The sequence below is a fragment of the Lissotriton vulgaris genome, unplaced genomic scaffold, assembly GCF_964263255.1.
Source record: "Lissotriton vulgaris unplaced genomic scaffold, aLisVul1.2 SCAFFOLD_4873, whole genome shotgun sequence".
Taxonomy (NCBI): domain Eukaryota; kingdom Metazoa; phylum Chordata; class Amphibia; order Caudata; family Salamandridae; genus Lissotriton; species Lissotriton vulgaris.
Window position 1 is genome coordinate 125,410 of NW_028254682.1, and position 22,095 is coordinate 147,504.

A 22,095-nucleotide genomic window follows, 5' to 3' on the forward strand; every position below is an offset into this window, starting at 1 on the left:
GACTGTGGGTGCGGTCTCTGCGGGTGATTTTGTAGCCATCTGGGATGGCTATGGCGATGTCGGGTGTGGAGGAGTCATTCATCCAGGTCTCTCTCAGGAAGGCGACGTCCGGGGATGATGTGTCAAGCAGGTCCCAGAGCTCAATGGTATCCTTGCGTGCGAAGCAGGTGTTTAGTAGGATGCATCGGAGGTGGTTGAGGGTTTTCTTGGCGGGTGGTTCGGCGGCTCTGAGGCTTGTGTAGCTGCAGTTCCGGCAGATGAAGGGACCATGTGTGCATTTCGGTGTGGCCTTGATGCAGGTGTGGGTCAGTCCGGGGTTGAGGGCATGCAGTGTGCTGGCATCGTAGCGGCAGCGGTCATAGTGGCGGGCGCGGGGCCAGGGGTTCTGGTGCTGGTCGCGGTCAAGGCGTAGACAGGAGCAGACGGGCTTGCTTTAGGCACGCCTTCAGCACGCAGCGGCGCGGACACGCAGCAGCCAGCTGCCATATATGGGTCTGTGGGAGGGAGGGGGCAGCGAATGGGCAGTCAGGGGGATGGGGCCATGGGGGACGCAGCGGCGGGATAGAAGCAAGGGCACAGAATCCTGGGGGCAATGGAGGGGACAGAAGGAGACAAAGGCACAGAACCACTGGTGCATTGAAGGGGACAGAAGGAGAAAAGGCACATAATCACGGAGGCAGCAAAGAGGACAGAAGGAGAAATAGGCACAGAGTCACAGGGGCAGCGAAGGGGACAGAAGGAGAAAGGCACATGATCACAGGGACATCGAAGGGGACAGAAGGAGAAAAAGGCACAGAATCACGGGGGCAGCGAAGGGGCAGAAGGAGAAAAAAGGCACAGAATCAAGGTCGCAGCGAAGGGGACAGATGGAGAAAAAAGGCACAGAATCATGGGGCAGCAAAGGGGACAGGAGAAAAAAAGGCACAGAATCACGGGGGCAACATAGGAGACAGAAGGAGAAACAGACACAGAATGACGGGGCAGCAAAGGTGACAGGGGAAAAAAAGGCACAGAATAATGGAGCAGTGAAGGGGACAGGAGAAAAAAGGCACAGAATCACGGGGGCAACGAAGGGGAGACAGACAACAGCAGTCACGGACACCAAGAAAGTGCAATACAATGGAATGACAAATGACAAACAAACCTACGGCCTACCACTGGCCACAAGGGATGAGGCACAGGTGGCAGAACGTGTTAGGTAAGCTCGTTTACTTAATTGTTCGCTAACCGACTGACATTTTTGATAGTTTATGGAGTTCATGCACGTGCTGTGGAGACCTGTGTGTTTATCCCATGTGTGTTGATCCCATGTCTACACTTGCATAGGTGGTTAATGGACTGACTGGAGAAATGTGTGACTGAAATCTCTCATCATATAAGGACGATAACATAGAACAGATGGTTAATGTGACTTCTGATCATGGTGAGGTGTAAGTCAAAGATAAGTTAAGGTAACTAGGGATTGGTGCGTTTGTAGTGATCGGGTGTAACCTGGTGGTCACAGTTAGATTATTGTAAATTAGTAGCGAGTTCTGCACGCCCTGTAAACAGTGGTATCTAACCTATAAGGCACACTATTGCATCTAAGAACATTATACTTACTCTTTCGTTATTTAGTCAAAGGTTGATAACAAGGCTCCACTGAGTAATAATAAACGTGTATGAAGCAAGAACAGATCTGGTTGTGTTGTGTCCTATGTAAGAGGTCACTGGTCGTGTAATTCATACAGTCATATCTGACATTACTGTATAGCACACGTAGCCACGCATATGGCACAGTCGCACAGAGCTTATAAATGTCTTTTAGCAGCTTATGAAATGACAGACAAGTTAACCTTTATTCCCCATGGTGTGTTTTAGCTGACATGAAGGTGTAAATCATTTTGGGGCCCATATGTCACTCGAAGGTTGCTCTCAGCGCGGTCACAGCTCGAACAAGTGACGTCTGGTTGACCCTAGAGCCGCGAGTTAGTAATCTCTAACGTCACTGGATTGTGCTGTCTACAGAGTGCTGCTTGCCTCTGTACAGGTTCGCGATCTCCATAGCAGGCACGTCGTTCTCGTAGCTATTGTTCGCAGCCATGTATCGACGTTAAAAAAACAAGCACGTGGCAGCAGGGGCAGGGGGCCTGCGTTATTCCCTTGCTGGAGCGTGCGACCATATGGTGCCCACATATGGCGCCGCGCGCTCCTGCAAGGAAATCGCCAGACGTGCATGCGTTGCCATTAGAGGCAATGGAACGCGTCCACATGTTTGGCTGAAAAGCCGAAGTGATAGGAATAGGTAATTTTGCCTATGCAACGCATGCGCGCTGCATAGGCGAGACCTAAAAACAAGTTTTAGGCCTGGCCCGTGCTCGCGAGTTGCAACTGTAAGACTGTAAATAAATTTAATACGCACATGATCATCGCCAGGAAGGCGAGGTGGGCTTTGAAAGTGAATGGAATGGCCCCGCTGCACAAAATTTTAAATACATTTGTTGTCCCGGCCTCAGCGCAGTGGCAGCGCGTTTTTATAATCACGGGCCCATTCGCATCTGGCTGCACTGAATCGCATCGCATGGAAGGTGGGATGGGCCTTGAAATTTTATTCATCGCATCGGGTGGATATAGCATGAATGCATGTAAACAAAATAATATATTTCCTGGCTTCGAGCCCAGCCCCGGGCCAGCCGTGAGCTTCATAGGCTGGCAAATGCGGCTATCAAGCGTAGGTGCATTAGCGTGTAATTGAAGTGACTGTTTAATATATACAAAGCCTGAGATTTTTTGGGTGCATATTTTTTTCTTTTATGTAGCGCTGGCAGTAGTGAATTCATAGTGCTTGAGTGTCCTATAATGCAGGTTTAGTTCACCAGCCTCAAAGCGCTGGTAAAAGAGAGCCTCGTTTCAAGTGAGGAACAATGATGGCTATTGTGACCGAATAGTGATTTCTCCCGTATCAGTTTGGGGGAGGGCGAGATTCCACATTCACCAACCATTATGCTGTTGTCTGCCAAAAAAACGTGGTCAGACCCAGACTGCTCATGGTTTCATGAGTTCACAATTCACTAGAATTGAGGGTCCATTTATTTATGTTCATTTGGCACCCAGCTCCTCCTTAGTGTTCTAAAATGTTCCCCAGGCCAGTGCAACCGCGCTTAGCGCCAGACACTAACTGTTCCCCTGTGCGCCGCTTAACCACTGCACTGACGACACTTAGGTTAGACGGTGACCATTTTTGTCCCATTGAAAGGGGCCAACACACACAGTCATTCCCAATTCTCAAAAGTGCGCTCGGTTCACCTTGTTAGCAGTAAGGAAGTGGAACATACCACTGTACATATGTGTGCTATGTTTTCATCCGCACAGTCCCCAAAAGGTTGATTTGGCTTGCTCGCTACACTCGCTGGAGTGCAGAATGCCAAGATATTTACGCCTCCCACTTTCAAATATCCCCAGCTGTCGCTGTTTACAAATTATTCTTCACCTCATTCTCACACTCCACAACCACCTGCAAAGCCTACCAAAGTTTAGTGGCAGCAGCTGACACTACTATTCTGTTTATAATTTGTGTGTGCCCTTTACTTTGGAATCATGCTGAGTTTTGTTACATCTCAACCTATGATTGTAAAGCTTTTGTGAAACGTTCTTTAAAATACAATATTACATATTATATACAGATTATATTATTGTTTGATATGAATGGGGTACTATTAGGTAAGAATTCAATACATTTTATTTATTTTGGATTTAATTTTGAATCTAATATTTTCTTACTGTAGCCTGAATCACAAAGGCTTTTCTCAGAGTAGGCATGGCATAATCTTAAGCCACACCCACCCATGAAAAACAGCTTTGTGGATATGAGCGAGGGAGATTTAAGACAGCAGTTCGAGGACGTTAGGCCTCCAATGCCGAGCACTATGAAGAGAGAGGGAAAATACTCTACAATCTCCCTGTTTAACTCTATTCCACAACCCCAGGCATACTGGTCAGCCTTGTCAATTATTATTTTTATATTGTATCAGACAGTTATCTTGGCACGAGTAGATGCCCAGGCTATAGTTGGGCACCTTCTTTTCATGAAGAAGAGCACCACATATCATCTACAGACCCAACCAATAAGTTGCATGAGCAGGGACACCATTAATGTCATGCATTCATCAGACAGACTTGGAATTATAGAAGATCCGACATTAGTTATTAAACAGCTGTAGGATGCTAAAGAGTCTGTGCCAGGTTGAATATAATCAGTTGACCTAGCACCTAGAGGTGCCATATTATCTGGCTTTTTATTGACATCTCTTCAGCTTACCTCATCAATTGCCACTAATCATGAATTCATTTTCCGATCGAGATAGGCAACGTCTTTGGGCATCAACAAACAAAATAGTCAACTGGGCAATACCGAATCGGTATTTACCGAATCGGTAATTACCGATTCCAGCAAGGGTGCAGGGGGTGTCACTTTGACACCCTCTAGCACCCCAAATACAGGCATGTGTGCCATGTGGCACACAGACATGCCCTAAGGGCATGTCTGTCTGTCACATGGCATAGGTGTGCATGCACACATGTGCATGCACACCTGGATTCGGTATTTTACAACCCAATTGGATTGGGTGGTAAAATACCGACTCTTAAGGGCCTGTGGCACTGTAAACTGTGCCACCTACATTTGTAATTACAGAATCTGTATATTTACTGATTCGGTAATTTACCGAATCGGTAATTTTACCGAATCGGTAAATATACCGATTCAGTATTTTTCAGCCCCCTACATCTGAAAACCCTAATACCGGTCGGAAACAGCCGAAATCGGCCGTTTCCGACCGGTATTAGGGCACCTACATCTGTCCCATTGTATTGTGTAGAGGGAGAAGTGGTGGCAAGTGAAATTGTGTAGTCTAACTTCAGCCTCAAAATTCTGTGTGACATCTTTCTGAGTGCCAAAACAATAACATGTTATTTACGCAGGTGACAATAATTGCACTCGTAAAACGTAATGATTAAAGCAGTGTCGGTAAAAGCTATGTATGAGAAATTTTATTTGCAATCTTCAAATGTGTATTATTGAAGCTTTACTATAGGGAAACAAGTCTGACCAGCACTTCTAGAAATATGAATGTTTTTAACTTGTTTATTTTGCAATTGTTTCATAGGTACAAATGTTACATACTTGTTAATGTTAAAATTGATTGCAGTGGCACAGGCTTTGTGAAATGTAGATTGATTTCAAATCTCATTAATACAATGTTTCCACAACAGGGTGAAATAGTGTTTTGCTTTTACTTTGTTATGCACTTATTCATATTTCACTTTTCATGTTGCAATTGGAATAATGAAAAGATTTCCTGAGAAGTACAGTCAAACAAGTATAAACAAGGAACTGTAGGATGTATCATTTTTTTTCAAAGTCTTTGTCGGAGTGTAAAGTAATTTTTCTCCTATTATCAAGGATATTGCTAACCGAGTTAGCGATAAAAAAAAGCAGCGCTAACCGCAGTATAGCTGCTTTTTTACATCTGGTATTTTTCTGACTTAGCCATGATATCCTACGTAAGGTGGATATCATGGCTAAGTATATCTATCCCTATGAGTAAGCTATCGCCAAACCTTGTTGGATTATCGCTGTATTTTCAGCGATAATCTCACAATTGGCAGCTTGCACTCTGAATTTTATCACTTTGGAGATAAGCGTTGGTGATAGCACTCTATCTCCGCGATAAAATTCCGAGTTGGCTGGTAATAATTATCCTAGCGCTAAGTGCACTTTGCGATAATTATTTCCTGGCCTTGTTAATATGCTCCATAATGACCAACCTCCCGCCCCCGCCTCTCCATCCTGGAAATGTTCTCCTCAAGTGTGGGGGTCATTACTGCTTTGTTCCTGTCCCTCATTGCCAGGGTTTTCCTGGCTGTGACGAACAGGAAAAAATGCATTACATAGTTCATCCCTAATATGGCAGATGATGCAATGTCCTTTTGACGGGCTATACTCCATTACACATGTGGAGGAAGCGTTCTGTCAATGGAGTAAACAGGGAATCCATTGATGCAATACTTAAGTTAGTGCCCATCTCTGAATGCGGTGAGCAGACGGAGGGTTTGGTTGTCAGGGTACCTTGCAACAGAGAAACTGTAAATCAGGTCCTGAGTCTTCATTCACAGCTCCAATGTTTGCCCACTTCTGCCTCATACATAAATTCAACTCTCATCAACTTGACTGATGTTGGAGTATGTACAATCTAATGTTTAGCCAAACACCACAAAATACATTAAATCAGCCATTATTCACTCAGAACACATTACCCTTTCTCTCTAATCCAATGCTGCATCAACATAAAGGGAAAGTACATCAACGTGGCAAAGAAAGGCCAGTGGTGGCTGATGACATTTGAAAATGGTGTGTCATAGCATTTTGTGAAGAGTGGCCAAGAACATTTTGAAAAAAGAGTTGGAAAATGGTGCCCTTTCAAGCATATTTAAGTAAGCAATATTGTTGCTGTAATCGATAAAATGCAGTTATTATATCAATAAAGAGATTTCATATGATAATGATGTACGTGGCATCTTTTTTACTATAATCGCATAGCTGTTAGTTTGTCTGACATGGCTGCTCATCCTTCTCTGCCCTGGCTCTTCTTGAGCCACATTCTCTATCCCCCCTTCTGCCAGCCCCTACTGTTTTTTGTGCTCTATCTTATATCCATCGAGTTCTCAGCCAGTTATCCCCTGGTGCTCCCTGTGCTTTCTCAATTCTAGCACATTACTTGTCTTCTCTCTCTCTCTCTCCCCCCCCCCCCCCAACTGTGGACTGCCCCAGAAGTCTCCTGTGCTGTTTTTTTACACATTTTCGTTGCTTTTTTATTTTTATTTTTTAACAGTGTTTTATATAGCATGAACTTGACCCGGTATCGGGTATCAGAGAGCTTTACATAGCACCAGCTGCGTTACATGAGGACACATTCATTTTTGTTAGGCACAGGGAAATTAAGTGATTTGCCCAGAATCACAGGATGTTCAGCTTCATTTCAGAGATTAGAACCCGGTTCCCCAAATTCGAGGTCGACTGCCCTAGCCGTTAGGCCAACTCCTCTCCCACCATCAACTCCCCATGCTCTCACTCTCTGGACAATCAGTCTCCTGTGGTATCCTTTGTGGGAAGTTGGCCTGGCATATGTTGTCCACTATTCTAGTGGGCACCTTGCACCAGTCCAAATGACCCTTATTGATGGTAGGTTAAAGACAACCGTAATAGAAAGCTACCCTAGTTGAAGGAATGTAAAGCAGCTTATTTTACCAGTCTATATTCTTGTGAATGGACAAATGAAAGGAGATCCACAACAGGTATATATAGAAAATATAGGTATTTATTGTAAACACATACCTCTAGTACCTTTATTAGGTTAGAGGCAAAAGTACTTGCAGTAAACTTAATATCACACAGTAAATGAGCACACTATACATTGAGCCTCAGGGGGTTACCAAACCATATATTAAGCAAGTGGTATAATAACCACGACTTGCATAGACACACGGCCTAGTGCCTTTTGAACTGCTGGGGTCCCCAGGAACCACCCAAGGTAGTGACACATGAGACCCACGGGGGACGCGTGCAGTGTGTGAACACAGCCGCGAATCACCATTAACTTCTATGGGGAAAGTCGCGGTTGGAATTTTAAAGATAAAGGACACTTAGAAGAGGACTTTGAGCAAACCCTCTTATAACTAGGGGGTTCTAGAGCCAACACCCACGGGAGCACTGGAGTACTCGAGTTACCCCACCCAGGGAAGCCGGGTGCATAGGTGTCTTTTGGTGCTGGGTTTCGTTGTCGCTCTCACATGCGATCTGCTGCAAAGTGCTGCTGGCGTCCAAGTGGAAAGTGTCTGGTATGATCCAAGCCTGGATCAAAGATGTGAGGAACCTGAAAGCAGAGGGGACAGAGTCTGAGTCACTTGCCAGTGACCAGGAGGATGATAGGTTGATGCCCACCGATGTCGGGTGATTTCAGGTGAAGAAGGTGAAGCTTGACTCTTCAGTCACGAGGACCAGGAGGCGTCAATGACAACCTGGTTCTGGATTGGAGCAGTCCTACAAAGGATGTTGAGGGCGGTCTGGGGGACTCACCAAATGGTGGGGAGTCAGGGCACGTCTTGAGCAACCAGGGAAGTCAAAGAAAAAGTAGAGTTTCCTTTGAGGAGATCCACCAGTCGATGGAGCAAGGATCGCATAGGGGCCTCAAGCTAAATTGCAAAAAGCGGGCTCACAGAACACTCGCGGAGTGTAGTTTCACAATCTTTAATGCAGATGGTGCTCGGGGCTTGGGCTACAAGTAACCCAATGCACAATTTCGTTAAAGATAGCGAAGTTAATGCACTAACAAATGTGCACAGTGTCCAGGAGTTTCGTTTCCACGTCACTCATGAGGGCTGTGGGTCTCAGCTTTGCTGGGGACTCTTGTCAGCCTCTGAGAAGTCTGGAAATCCTCTTTTTGTCTCACAAATACTTCGCAATACGGCAGGAGCTTCAGAAATACAGACCGGCAAGATGCTTCATTGGTGCCTGCTTTAGCAGGGTAGTCACTCCTTGACCCCAAGGGAGATTCTTCCCTCCACTAGTCTTTAGTAGAGCGTCGAAGTTCCAGGATTCAGTATAAGAGTTTCATCCAGGTGTAATCTAAAGTCCTGTTGCCAGGGGTCCCTTACTTATATTAAGAAAAGGAGTTGGACATACTCTGGGGACCCACCTATGGGAGGATTTGGAAAGAGGGGTGGCTACACCCATTTCCTTTGCCCAGTTTCATACCAGAGCAGGGGCTGGTAGCTAGGGGTGGGCGGAATTTGCGTAGTCACACCACGCAAAGCTTCACGAAACTGCAAAAATCTCCGCGAACATGCAGAAATTCTGTGAACACGCGGAAGTGCTTGTTGGCGATGCTTTTATCCAGTTCATGATCGCTGTTTGCATGCTCGGGGGAAATAACTCGTGACCACGCATGTTGAGAACGAGAACAAGCAAACAATTCCACGAAGACGCAGAAATTTTGGGCAATTCCACGTTCTCCGCGAAACGCGAAATTACCCAAATTACTCAAATTCCACAAGCAGAATGGAATTTACCGCCCAGGTCTACTGGTATCCCCTGCAACCGGTTTGAACTGGGCTATGCACATGGACACCAAATGTGCCCCCAGTGCTGACTTGAAAGCACTCTCAGAGTGAACCCACCCAGCCCCAATACACAAAAGCCTGTCTGGGAGGTGGTTACACCTCCCTGTGACAGGAAACCTATTGTCCAGGCCTCCCCTGCTGGAGTTTCGTCAAGCAGCAGGAGGCCAGGCTCGTGTCTGTGGCTGCAGCATCCATTTTATGATGCCAGGGCTTTTTTAAACTATTACCAGTTAGACCAGTGTGTACATTTCTATCCTGCTAGAAGGGTGGAATTCTACCCCCGCCACCAGGACTGGGGGGTAGGATTCCAAGTGTTTGACACCAAACGCAACATGTTTCCATGCTGCCATTCCAAAGTAAGCACTTAGGTGTATATGGTCTGGCTGCATCACAAACCAGCCTCAGAGAATAGGCTCCAAAAGCTGCAGAGGGGCCCAGCTCATGCATGGGCACCCTCTCACACAATACCAGACACTCTGCTTCAGGATTGACAAGGCATGCCTTAGGAGTGACTGATAGGTTTATATATGTCAGTGATTAAAGGTAGATAAAGTTAACCTATATCTTAGTAAAGGGTGCATGCACCACCTTACCCAGGCTGCAGTAGCAGTCCTGTGGTGTCATTTTGGAAGGCTTCACAGGGGTGGCATAATACATGCTTCAGCCCCTGGTAGGCCCCTGGGGTACCTATCCCCTTGGTATCTAAGGTACCATATACCAGGGATTCACAAGGGAACAGTAAGTGTACCTAAAGTACATGCAATAATATTAGAGAGGGCGCAGCTAGGCTGGGATCCTGGATGGCAGGGCCCCAGCCAGACTAAAGTTGAAAAACAGTGAAACACCTGCAAAAAGAGGGGGTAACCATAGTAAGCCGATCCTACCCTCCTACATCCTTTGACTACAGTCTCATTCTAAAATAACTTGTTCACAGCAAATGTACACAAAGTATCGTACATGCAAAGAACTATCCATCAAACCTGCAGAACCATTCCTACAGTAATTTAACTGATCCATATTATCCTTCAAATTCTCTATTCACAACTCTCTTGCCCCACACAATCATTCGATTTGGTGAATCACAGAGTCCTTGTACATGAGGCTTTTACACACCTTTTGCTAGTGGGGCATACTAAATGCACTGTGGGGCAGGCTACCTTACACCATTCCTAATGTTAGTCTGTCTTATTTCTGATTCCACACAAAGGAATGCAACAGAATAGTAGTCAGCAATTACATCAAAATATAAAGAACAGTAAAATAATGAAAGGCAACATAATTGAGGAAACAAGGTAGTGAGTATTCTAGCTTCCCATTATGAAAGCCTACATAAACATTCTACGCTGTTTCTTCTATTCGGTAAGTTAGCGGAGCACATTCTGCCTTGATTACATCATAACCTGATAGTAATAATTCAGACATGTTGCTGGCTCCTCTAATCGTTTCATGCATTCCGTGGATCATAAAATGACTATCGGTGGGGTAATATAGGCTATATTACACAGAGCTTATGACACAATTACGTATGTTGTGCAAGCTTTTTAAAACCATGTCATGAATCCGGTTAACTAACGCAACTTTTGTTAAACCTATTCTTCGAAGGTTCACCACCTTTAAATGTCACCAGCCGCCACTGATCCTGTTTATTCAGAACTTCAAGCATTTAATGTAGTCAAACTAGCTCTCAGAAATCCTTTGCTCCGATTTAATTAGAGAGTAAAACACAATATCACCTGCTTTAAATTCTCCATCAAAAACGTCAAACATACGCCTTAGATGTGGTAAATAGCACATTCATATGAGACCGCAAAATCCAGAGATGCTATTAGAAATTATTCTGTTGACAATTCAGTTCTGTTAAAAAGTAAGCTCTTTCCATGAATACCTTTCAATACTTAACTATGATAACAACACATTTGCAAGTAGTGCTCTCTGGAGGGATCTATTGATCCGCAAGTGACGGGTTCGAATACCGGCAGGCACGCTTAACCTCCCATGCTTCTGATGTCAATAAACGTAATACCACTTTGTAGAGGACTGCATTTTGTTTTGCAGTCAAAATTCTGAAAACTTCCCAATTTTTGCTCCATGCAATGCTGGCAAAGTGTGAGGATTCCCTTTATTTTTGTCAGTACAACATGCTTCTTTGCACAGGAAGATAATTTTGACTGCAGCCGGGAACGAGCAGGAACCCCCCTGCGACTAGGGGAGGGGAGGCCTTGGTTGCATTACAGGCTGGAGCCCCTCTAGGTTGGCACAGGAATTGGAGACGGATGGTCGACCAGTGCCATCATCAAGGGGTGCATCAAAGCCTCAGGACTATTTAAGAAGGCACGTGCTGAAAGCTTCCTCTGTGTCCCTTTCATTACACATGGTGCGGGCCAGCATCAGCCGTCACTCGTCTTCAGATTAGAGTCTCTGCTATGAAGATCCTGGGTATTTTTCGCCACTCATCAAGATGTCCTCATTATTATGGTCATATTGCTTGTTGGGCTTGGTTTCAAGGTAATTCTGGTAGGCTTTCCTGACTGGGATCAGGCGTGAGGATATATGCATATCCACTTTTGAAGTGTTAATTGCTTACCAGCTGTTAGAAATGGGGGTCTCTATTTGGCAAAGGTAGGTACCTTTATCCAAATAGGGACCTTTGCTTCTAGTCAAAGTAAGGGGGATACACTCCTAAAATAATCCCTGCTCACCCCCTTGTAGCTGGGTACGAGCAGACAGGCTTATCTCAGAGGCAGTGTGTAAAGCATTTGTGTACACATACAGTAACACAGTGAAAACACTACAAATGGACACTACACCACTATAGAAAAATAGGTAACCCTCTTCTAAACCTAAACAAGACCAAAAAAGAAAATAAATCCACATTACAGTAATTAAAATATAACTTTTAAATGGTAGAAATAGTTCAGTTCAATGCAAGTTCGAAATCTAACACCTTCTCAAAAAGTACCTGGGATGAGTCACGCATACCAAACTAAATGGCAGCAGGGAAGGTGATGCGTTGCTTCCTTACATGCAGGGAAGGTGATGCGTAGGTTCCTTGCTTCGGGGGAGGTGATGCATCGGTTCCTTATTGCAGTGCAGGGGAGGTAATGTGTCGGTTCGGTACCGGAGAGGAGGTGATGCGTTGTTTTCTTACTGCGTGGGGAGTTGATGCATATGTTTCTTACTGCGGCCCCAATGATGCAACAGTGCCTCGATGCGATGCGTCAATCGGGTACAATGTGTGGGTTCGTGCAGCCGCACAGCAGGCTTGCGTCGGAATCGGTGCAGTGATCTCGGACTTCAGAGATTGTTACACCTGATGCGTCGTGCTGCAATTTCTCGTGCCGTGGCAGGCGCTGCTGGAGTTGCTTTGACGATACGCTTCTTTGATGTTGCGTCAATTTTACAGCTCCCAGTGACAAACAGTCTCCAAAGGTCCTAAACAGCAGCAAACACCTCTTTGCAGGTTGGGATTCCCAGCAAGGCACTTTAGGGGAGCTGGTGGTAAATTCTTTGTGTCCCTAAGACTTCAGAAAAGGAGGCAAGCTCAGTTTCAAGCCCTTGGAGATTCTTCTTCAAGCAGGTGACCAAGCAAACAGCAAAATCCTTTTCCCCTCTCCTCGGCAGCAAGCATCCACTACAGGCGAACCCCAAACATCAAACAGCACGGGGGCAGTATTCCACCTCAGCTTCTCTGGCTCTTCTCCTTGGCAGAGGTTCCTCTTGATTTCCCAGAAGCGATCTAAAAGTTCTGGCGTCGGGGCACCAACATTTATACCACAAATAATATTCTGTCTTCACTGGTGCAGCTTCCCGGCAGGAGGTGGAGGCAGCAGTGTAGTAGGCAGACCAAGCCCATTCAGTTGAAAAGGAAATCTCCTCCCCCTACTCTAAATGCAGCCCAGGTCTTTTCAGCCCAGCCCTGACTCATCAGACTTCTGGAGCCACTGCCTCTCTCCAGCCCCTGTCATCCACAAGTCAGAGATGCAATACACAAACCTAGCATAGGTACACTGAATGGTTAGGCAAGAAACTACCTACTTTCTAAAAGTGGTATTTTTAAACACAGAAATCAAAAATCACCCTCACTAAAAGACGCACTTTATCATTCTGAGTTCAGGCATACTGAACTGTACTTTTCTATCTTGTTCCTAGGGTCAGTTATGTTTATAAGATGTTATAAACAAACTCCCTCTTCTGTCCAATAAGAACAGAGAGCCTTGCATCAGTGAAAAATGGAATTGGCAGTATTTCACTATCGGGGCATGCCACACACATAAGGGCATGTCCTTCCTTTCACATGCAATGCATCCTGCCCACAGGGGTACATTGGGCCTAGCTTAGGGTTGACTAGTATGCAGAAAAGGGAAGGTTTAGGGACTGGCAAGTGTGTGCACTTGCCAAGTCGACATGGAGGTCCTGAGTCACATTTTGCAAGCTACATCTGTGGGCGGCACAGTCAGTGCTGCAAGCGCACCAGCTTCATTTGATTTACAGGCCCTGTGCAAACATAGTTCACTCTACTAGGGTTTGACAAGTAAATCAAATAAGCCAATCATAGAATCACTAATCCATAACAATAATTTACAAGGGGAGCACTTGCACTTTGGCACTGAACAGCAGTGGCAAAGTGCCCAAAGCATCTAGACAAACAAAAATGGAGTCCAACACACAGCAAAATCCAGGAGGCAAAGGCAGAAAATGGACGGGAGACCAACGCCAATTTTCCCAGGTCTAATACCAGCTTATTTGATAAATTACATATTTGAAATATTGGCACTCTTTGAGATTCAATTATTAGCTTAATAGTTGCACTTGATCTCAGACTCATCACCTTTCTGGCAAGAAGAGCAAAGAATTGAAGAGTAACTGGGGCCTAGTGGCAATGTTCCCTCTAATTTTTTTCCTCTGTGTGCGGCAGTATAAGGTCTCTGTGCGCTGCAACTAAGGCAATGTGCGCCGGGAACCAGAGTGGGTGCAGTACCAAATATCATTCCACACTTTTACTACAAAAAGTGAAAAGAGAGTGCATTTCCACACATGTAGTGCCACATGAAGTGTCTTAAGGCAGGTTTTCAATTTAGATATACATGCAATGACATGAATTGGTTACACAGGCAAGTACACTTTGGGTTTAGAAAAGCACAGGACTCCAATGGTGGTACCGTAATAAGATTTTACTAAAGATCCTCAACTCGAGCACTGTTTATAGAGTGGGGAATGATGGGAGCCTATACAAGATCACATGTATACAAAATTACATAACATATGTACAATATTTACAATTTGATGGGCAAGCTACGGAGTAATGTCTGGCTTTCCTGTCAGAGATAGTTTGTCACCAGTCCAAAAACAAGCCTCCTACAGCAAGTCGTCGTAACAACTTCTGGGTTAAAGTAACTTGTGGTAAAGTCGCAATCAGGGTAGTGAATGCTTTGCAAAGGCTGGTCGTTGTTGAGATTGCGAGGTAAAGGAGGTTTCCCGTGAATAATATTTCTGCTAGAGAGAGTTGTTTGTCTACTTGCAGCTTTGACACATCATAAAGTAGTACAGAGGGTTAATGTGGCTGTTACAAAAATGTGTATGAACTGTCAAAGAGCTGCTTGCAAACTGTATGGTATAGGCTAAAGACTCATGTTTTTTCCTTATCTTTCACTATACTAATGATGGCAAAAAGGGTTGGTTTGGGTAGAAATACATTCTTATTAGTAAAGACAACCCTAGCCACTCCAGTACGTTTTAACCCCTAGACTTCTCCTGCAACCACTGGCTCAAATTAAGGACTAGCAACACAGTCGGTTGCCTTCTGCTAGTGCTCTAATTGAGTTTCAGGTTAGAACTTCGAGTTCTGGCCTCAGCATTCAACCCCTTTATGAAAGTATAGCGTTTTGCACAAGCCACGATCCAAACCACCAGCTGCACAGGATTAAGGGCAAAACAGAAAAACAGTTTACATAGATGATTTTATAGCTCCCAATCCAAACTACAAGAAATGTTTGTATTTACCCGTGTTTTATATTGCAGGACAAATATGTGATAGTATTTTCAAGGCACATTTTATTTGTTCTTAAAAAATTAACATACATGCTTTTTAAAATTAGATGAATATATTGAACCACATTCTGCATGCAAAGCTATTAATGACAGCATCCGCTTTACAACTACTTCATTTAAATAAAAACTGTCCTGCGTTTTCATTTTTCTTTGTTTTGGGATTGAAACGTAGAAGACCAAAAGGTTTTGATTTAAATATCCTATACCTTTTGGAAAATTATGCAAATGGCTCATGCCTTTGCGTCCTCAAATATGGAAGGCGTCAAGGTATCTCTATTTCAAACATTTGACAATAAGCAGCAAGAGCCTAGTGCTAATAATGGTCTCACTTTCTTCTTTTGTTACCTGCTTGCGATAAGTGATAGCTGGACACTGCAGGTTAATGACACAGTGATGGCACAGTGATGGCTGGTGCCATAATTAATCCATGCAGGGTAGGAGAACTTTGGCCTATCATCTATATGTCTGTTTTCTTCTTCGTCTCTGTCTAATATAACTTCCTAAATTAATTTTTCTCATCTTTTCATCGATTTTCACAGCTCTATCTGTTATCCCAAGCTACTATATCTTTAATACCCTAAATACTTCATAGTTTTCTCCCTCTGCCTTTAATATAAGTCTGTTCTTTCTTGGTTGCCATTACTGTCACCCACAGTCAATATGTTCCACCAATGTCAGCCACACTGTATAAAATATCACACTTAGTCTCTCGGTTCTCTCTCTCACACATCCTCCACTCTTTATTGATTTACACATGTTCTTTTTTTTGTTTCTAAAACCTTTTTTCTATTACTTAGTGTGCAAAGCAGACTTTTCATCTGCCATTGATGCAGTCTTAGGAAAATTGTCAATATAGTATTCCACTTCTGGTTCTAAAGGCAGCCTAAACCTGTGATCTGGTTACTGTAAACGAGTGCAAACAGATATACAATGCAGGCACAAGACCAATGGGGCAAGTCACAATTAGAAAGTGAGAACGCACCTGCAGAGCCCAATAGTAGTTCTGAAGGAAGGCACTTTCAGCATCCCTCATCCTTACATTCACTACATGTCATTTACTGTGGTTTCCCCTATGCACACATGCGCGCAAACACACATGCACCCCTATCCTATATAAACTGTACATAATGCATAGTTTAAGTCTACACTGCATCATCCATGGTGCAAAGAGGTTTAAAACAATCGGTTGTAACTATGTCATGGTAGGCCCTCTTGGGAGGAGAGACATGTTTCGGGCATGTGATGCACAGTAAATGTTTTGCAGTTCAAGCGCATTTATTTTGTTCATTAAACTAAAGATTTTATTTTTTTTACAAAACTTTTTTATTAAGGATGTCTATACAAATAACGTGAATGTGGAGGTTTGGAGGTATTGAATAAGAGCGTATCTTGATTCCTGAATTGTGAATAAGACCTCTGAGAGTCAGAGAAAATTATCCTGTCGGCTTATGGCTAGGGAGGAGCCAGACTCTCCACCCTAGTGTAGATAACAGGTGGGGAGAGGCGGGTGGCACCGTCTGCGGCGCACACACCTCCTAGCACCTGTGACACCGCAGACATAGCGCGCCTGGCATTGTGGCAATCAGATCTTAAAGTACAAGAAAGAGCGGGGACTATGGCTTACGCGAGTTGGTGGAACGCCACGTGTGGCGATAAAAAAGCAAGTGGGTCCATCCCCGCGGCTGACCAGAAAGCACCTGGTGCAACTGAGAAAAAACCAAAAAGTCCTACAAGTCCCAAGAGTCCCACAAGCACTACGAGCCCTACAAACCCTGACACCAGTCAACCACCAGGAGCACAAGCAAGTGGAGCAGGTGCTGCAGCAAAGAAACAACCTGCAGCTGCTGTACCTGTGACTAAAGAAAGCACAATGAAGCCTGCAGAGGCCAAGGGGGGACTTTTTAGTAAAACAGAACCAGCTAAAACGGCACCGTCCACAAAGCCAGTTGACCCTCCCACCAAGACACAAAAGGACCAAGCAGCGGCCAAAAGTCCATTCAAAGCTTCTGGGGCTGCAGTTCCACCTAAGAAACCCAGTGCTGCAAAAACAGCCCCCAGCCAAGATGCTAAGACAAATCAGACGAAACAGAAAGAAGAGCCCAAGGTTACAGGAGAAAAAACATCTGGTGCTGCAAGGAAGCCAGGTGCAGAGAGTAAAACAGAAAAACTATCAGGTGCAGCAGCCACCAGTAAACCTGCTGCAGACATAAAAGGAGCAAAAGCTTCTGCTGCATCAAGTAAACCTGCTGCAGAAATAAAAAGCGAGAAGAAACTAGTATCCTCCGGAGCTGCTGTCACCGCAGTCGGATTTGCTGGGGCGGCGGGAGCTGATGCAGCTGTGTCTAGTAACGCAAGCATCGTGACTAAAGATTTCAACAAGAAGCCAGTACCTGCTGATGCATCCTCTCAGGCTGGACTAGATAGTGCGTTTGATGAACTGACGGGCACACTGGAAGGGCCAGAAGTTGTTCTAGAATCACCACAATATACTGGTCCTGTGATTATGGAGCCAGTGCTGCCTGATTGTCCTGATTGAGCGCCTCGTAGTGCAAGCAGCGCTTGGTATCGTTAATATTTATTTTATGCCAGCTTGCCCTATTACAGCGTTTATATCGCGCCTGACATCATCTTAGTGCCTACTTAATTTATGCTCATTCGCCTGCATTGCGGGGAAGGTTAAAAGCGCCTGCACTGTGTTTGCAATATTTTCACAATTGGTGTACCTTATCTCGCACTCCGGCTGTGCCCCAGTTTCGTTTCTGATACCGGGCTGCCATTTTGTGGAGTGTTTCTTTACATTGTTTGTGCCCGTGTCTCCTCCCAGCTCCCGCCTCCCAGCTGCCCCGCCCACGCTCCGCCCCCTCCACTCTCCATTTATGTCCAATGACCCAACGCGCAGCGTCCACTCGCTATGGCCGCACCGAAGGTGCGCCAAAGGTAAGCCCGTCTACTCCCGTCCGCGCCTGGACCGCGCCCAGCGCCAGACCCCCTGGTTCCCTCAATGCCCAGCCCACTCGCACCACTTACGATGCCACCACCCTCCTAGCCCTTAACTCCGGCCGTTCCCCCAACTGCGTCTAAGCCGCTCCTGGACACACCCATGGACCCTTCTCTTGCAACTCCTGCAAGTTCGACGGCACCAAAACCAACTCCTCATCCTCCACCACCAATCAGAGACCTGACACCAACCACCTAAAATGCATCCTGCTCAACACCCGCTCGATCCACAGACACGCCATCGACCTCTGGAATCTACTAGACACCATCTCTCCAGACGTCGCCTTCCTAACAGAAACATGGATGAACGCCTCCTCAGCCCCAGACATCACCATTGCCATCCCGCAAGGATACAAGATCATCCGTAAGGACCGCATCAAGCAAACAGGAGGAGGCATCGCTATCGTCCATAAGAAATCCATCACCATCTCAACCAGCTCCGACGTCAATCTCGCCAACACTGAACACCTCCACTTCCAGATCCACACCGACCCCAAGACCACACTCAGAGGCACCCTCCTCTACCGGCCTCCAGGACCCCGTGCACAATTCAGTGACAACATCACTGACTTTATCACTCCACACGCCCTCCCCTCCGAGGACTACATTCTATTGGGAGACCTCAATTTTCACCTGGAAAAGAGCAACGACAGGAGCGCCACCACCCTTCTGGACTATCTTGCCAACCTCGGACTCAAACAACTTGTCACTTCCCCCACCCACATTGCAGGTCACACACTCGACCCCATCTTCACCTCCAGCAAACATGTCTCATTCAGTCACACCACAGCTCTTCATTGGACAGCTGCGTTCACTTTACCTACAATAAGACCACAATCCATAACAATCCTCAACCCACCCTGCGAAGAAACTGGAACAAAATCACCATCGACCAGATCTCCTCATCGCTTCTTCTAAACCCTCCCGCCCACTTCTCAAACCCCGACCAAGCAGCCATTAACCTCACCCAATGGCTATCCAACAGCGCCGACATCCTAGCACCATTGAAAAACGCCAAAGCAAACTAGGCAGCAAAAACGCCTCCTGGTTCAACGATGATCTTAAGAAATCGAAGAAACTTTGTCGCTCCCTCGAGAAGGCCTGGAAAAAAGACCCAACCACCAACACCAGGGACGCCTTCAAAAACGCCACCCGCACACACCACCAACTTATCCGGTCTGCCAAGAAAGCCGCATTCAAAGACCGACTAGATAACAACGCCCACAACAGCAAGGAATTATTCAACATCGTCAAAGAATTTACCAATCCATCAGCCAATTCCAAAGACATCACCCCCTCCCAAGCCCTCTGCGACTCACTAGCTTCCTTCTTCCACAACAAAATCGCAGACATCCACAACAGCTTCGACAACCGACCCGCACACCAACCCACCCAACCTTCTGCAGGACCTTCACCCCCCTTGAACATCCTTAACGACTGGAACCCAATCTCCACTGAGGATACCATCCGCCTGATGAACTCCATCCACTCAGGATCCCCAACGGACCCATGCCCTCACCACATCTTCAACAAAGCAGACTCCATCATAGCACCACACCGCCGAGATGTCATCAGCTGCTCCCTCAACTCCGCCACCTTCCCGGAAAGCTGGAAACACGCAGAACTCAGCGCCCTTCTGAAGAAACCCACAGCTGACCCCACCGAACTCAAAAACTACCGCCCCATCTCGCTTCTTCCATTCCCGGCCAAAGTCATCGAGAAAGATGTCAACAACCAGCTCGCCACCTTCCTCGAAACCAACAAATCCCTCGACCCCTCACAGTCCGGCTTCCGAGCCAAACACAGCACTGAGACCGCACTCATCGCAGCAACAGACGACATTCGAACTCTACTGGACAATGGAGACACAGTCGCCCTCATCCTCCTCGACCTCTCCGCTGCCTTCGACACAGTCTGTCATAGCACCCTTCTACAGCGCCTCAGAAACGTCGGAATCCAAGGAAAAGCACTGGAATGGATCACCTCGTTCCTCACCGGAAGAACCCAGAGAGTCCGCCTCCCACCATTCAAGTCAGAGGCCTCGGAAGTCATCTGCGGCGTGCCACAAGGATCATCACTCAGCCCCACCCTCTTCAACGTATACATGAGCCCCCTTGCGGCCATCGCTCACCAACACAATCTCAACATCATCTCCTACGCTGACGACACTCACCAAAGACCCTAACACCGCCAAAACCAACTTACACGAAGGAATGAAAGAAGTAGCCGAGTGGATGAAGCACAGCCGTCTGAAACTGAACTCAGACAAAACAGAAGTCCTCATCCTAGGCACCTCCCCCTCCGCCTGGGATGACTCTTGGTGGCCGGAGGCCCTTGGAAAAGCACCCATCCCGACGGACCACACACGGAACCTGGGCGTCATCCTGGACTCCTCACTCTCGATGACCAGACAAGTCAACGCCGTTTCATCATCTTGCTTCAACATTCTTCGCATGCTCAAAAAAACATTTCGCTGGATCCCCACCGAAACTAGAAAAACGGTCACCCACGCACTGGTCACGAGCCACCTGGACTACGAAAACACCCTATACGCCGGTACCACCGCTAAACTCCAGAAAAAACTCCAACGCATCCAGAACGCTTCAGCCAGGCTCATACTAGACATCCCGCGTAAAGAACACATCTCTGGTCACCTGAAAAACCTCCCCTGGCTCCCCGTAAATAAGAGGATTACTTTCCGTCTCCTAACCCACGCACACAAAGCACTTTACGAACTTGGACCCGAATGCCTCAACACACGACTGTCCTTCTACACCCCCTCCCATCAGCTACGATCCTCCAACCAAGCCCTTGCCACTGTACCTCGCATCAACAAAACCACCATGGGAGGTAGATCCTTCTCCTACCTGGCAGCTAAAACCTGGAACTCACTTCCCACTCACCTTCGCCTTACTCAGAACCACCTAGCATTCAGAAAGCAACTTAAAACTTGGATATTCGACAAGTAATTCCGCACCCTTCCTCAAGCGCCTTGAGACCCTATGGGTATGTAGCGCGCTATATAAATCTCCTGACTTGACTTGACTACCATTCCCCCGGAATACAGACATTTGCTGGATGACAAAGATAGCAGTGGGACTCCAATAAAACCAGAAGAAACTCCCATGACACCGATGGGCGAGGAAGATCTTGTCTCTGCCTTATCGTCTGTTTTTACCTGTGCTTCCTCCACTGATAAGAAGAAACAAAAGCTTAAAAGCTTGAATAGGTAAAGCCAGAAGAGTGCGGAATAGACGACAGCGCCTTAGACGGTCTAATGGGGACGCTTGAAGGACCTGAATTGAATATTCCAGAGACGCCTGAATACACAGGACTAGAGATTACGGAGACCGTCACGGCTGAAAGCCTGGACCCACTTGGCATCCGCGATAGCACGATTCCACCAGCGTACAGACATTTGTTGGATGGTAAAGATAATGGCAAACCTCTGCCACCACCAAAGCCAGAAACTCCCACTCAGCCACTCGGTGAGGAGGATCTGGTTTCTGCCTTATCAACAGACTTCACCTGTTCTGCACCCTCTGATCCCAAAAAATATTTCCACATGTTATAAAACTCCTTGTCTCTTGTCATTTTTACAAGTTTTCTCACACATTCTACATATCTCCTTCAGTTCCGCCTATCACAGCTTAGTTTTGCAATGTGTTCTCTCACACTGTGTCATTCTTTAAAACATGAATGTCAGATCCCACATTATAGTTAACTCCGTTCTGTACTCTCTTTACTCCTCCTCTCTGTCTCTTTCTGCATTCCTTGCTTTGTTTGCTCCACTTCTAGACAGCCTCTTCTGATCACTTCTAGCTCTCTTAGTTTTCCCCCTCCCTCTTTTACTCTCTGACCCTTCTCTCTTTTCTCTCCTTCGCTCCCTCGCTC

At 46.1% G+C, this 22,095-nt stretch overlaps 1 pseudogene; it reads left to right on the top strand.

Moving 5' to 3' along the window:
* The first annotated feature begins 16,819 nt into the window (after positions 1–16,819).
* Positions 16,820–21,775, top strand: LOC147659460 (calpastatin-like; annotated as a pseudogene).
* The last annotated feature ends 320 nt before the right edge of the window (positions 21,776–22,095 follow it).